Source organism: Branchiostoma floridae, chromosome 1 (genome assembly GCF_000003815.2).
Source record: "Branchiostoma floridae strain S238N-H82 chromosome 1, Bfl_VNyyK, whole genome shotgun sequence".
In the NCBI taxonomy this organism is placed as follows: Eukaryota; Metazoa; Chordata; class Leptocardii; order Amphioxiformes; family Branchiostomatidae; genus Branchiostoma; species Branchiostoma floridae.
The window spans coordinates 22,536,492-22,538,813 of NC_049979.1; positions in this window are offsets into that span (position 1 = coordinate 22,536,492).

Genomic DNA, 2,322 nt, shown 5'->3' on the forward strand with positions numbered 1-2,322 from the left:
ACTAGTTAAATATTGAGTTCCCCGGTCTAGCTAATTTCGAGCCCACATTTTGTCCATATATGAATATTTTCTTAGATGGCAACAGTTACTGTCGCATTGTTGTACCATGATCGGGCCCTCAGAGTCAGACAGGTTGTCAATGAACATATGCTCCTTCCCCTTCAGTTATTTTAAGTAATGATCCCTCATGGATGACGCTGAATGCTCTGTGATATGTGAATGCATATTGAGAAAACAGTACATCTTTAATGAATCTATTATTACCTCTGGGCATATTCAAGAAAGACATGTTCATGTTTCAAATCACAAAATATTTTACATACATCTTTGCTACAGGGACCGCTGTTACGTATGTTCCATATGGAAACGTTTGTAATCCTGTCGTCAGGCATACACACTAGCCTGTTCCAGAGTGCCACCATAGCCCCATTTGGAAAGTTTCGATATTTGAAGTGTGTTGCAAAGACGCCATGACTTTACTTACATTCATACATACATAAGTGAAATCACAAAATCGGCAGATACTTCCATGATAACGGGTGAGGAACTACCACGTTTAGCCAACAACACCTCTGCAACTGTGGAGAACACCATGTGGTGGATAGAACTAATTTACAGTCATTCCGTCAGAATGCTTGTTCGCATCTGCATGTTTACAAATTGTTGAAGCCCTGCTATCGTGCACACGTGGGAACAGAGTACATAGTTTCCTATATCCCATATGCCACTAGTTTTGTCTTTTTATTTTGGGCCCCTTGACCACTTTCCGTTTAGCTGGGACATCATGAGGAACAGAAAGGTTGCTAAAGCTGGCTTTGACCTAGCCCAGTACATCAGCTGCAGCATTGCAGAAATTACTCCAGAGCTTCTCGATGTCTGTAGTTGGGTCGTCTGACGCGCTGCTCAGCTTCACACGTGAGTGCAGGGTGTCTGACAGTTCAGCCGCTTTCTCACTGTTGGCCAGGGCACCAACATCCAGCCTCTTGACTTGCGGTTGTCTTCTCCCTGCTGGTGAATCATAGAGCTTAATGAGGTTTCTTACAAGCAGATGGTCGGACAAGTGTCCACTTCCTCTCATAGCACGTCTTGTATCATTTGTACACGTCAGAATACTACTACTTGTTATGATGATGATGAATTGTTACTGTTCACTCAACTTAGTCCAGAAGATATTAACTAATAACTAATAATTCAGACTCTAAAATTGACATGGACAAATTCTGGTGGACAAAACCGGAAAATGTTCCTATCGGGTCAGTATAAACAACAATTGCATTAAACATTAGCACAAATTTATAGAAGGCCAAATGTTGCAGATCCCAGAAGTCACAACATTCTTTGCCGGTATAATGATGTTGGCAAAAGACCTGAGGGTTAATGAATTAAACAACTGTCAAAATGCAAGCACGAATGACAAATGACAGCATCAACGCATCATTCAACCAAACTCGAAGTAACAAGTTAATTTGAAATGGTACATTGGCATCTTCAGCACTGTTGTCATTTTAAGCGCAGCAGTGCAGTATCTCAGTTATACCATTTAAATGCCCTACAATGTAGTTATTACATGTTTGTCTGGGAAAATGCTTTTTAGCCATCTTTGTTTTTCAACTTGAACTGGGGTCATACAGATTTTGTTTACCAAGAGGTGTCTCAAAACAGTGCGCTCAATCTCCTGATTCTGATGATGATTCAGATGAAGAGTCAGGGCGGTAGGGCAGATCTCTCTTGTTCACTGGTGTTGAGTATGTTAAAGATGGTATAAAAGACATGTCCAGGTCCCTTAGATTGCTTGCCTTTTTTGAGTTGAGGAAAAAAAACGTTTGGTCATCTCCAGCCTTGATTGGTCTTCACCTGTCTGTGTTGCAACGTCCAGTCTTCCTGGAACAGGAATAGAACATCCATGCGCATACCAACAGATCAGAATCTAAATTGATGATATATTCGGTTGTTCTACTCGTAATCGCAATGTTAAAGGTTTCTTGAAATACAAAGCCACATACTTTGCCCTGGCGTATCCTTGGGCATGACTCATAGTGGCAATGATCACGTTGAGAATCTCAAAAAGCCATTTAGCAAAAGCGGCAAACGGGAATAATCGGTCTGAATTTCAGTCTGCATGGAACCGATTCCCAAAATCAGCATAAATAAATGAAAAAGATAAATGACTGACTTGGAGCGTGGTCTTTGTTCTTCTTCGTCACCGCACATGAGGTGCATCGTAAGGGACCTGTACATCGGTGTCTGATATTCTTCAGACACTTAATGTAGTGAGAACGCATACTTTTAAGAAATTGTTCCCACCATTCCTCTCTCCGCCTG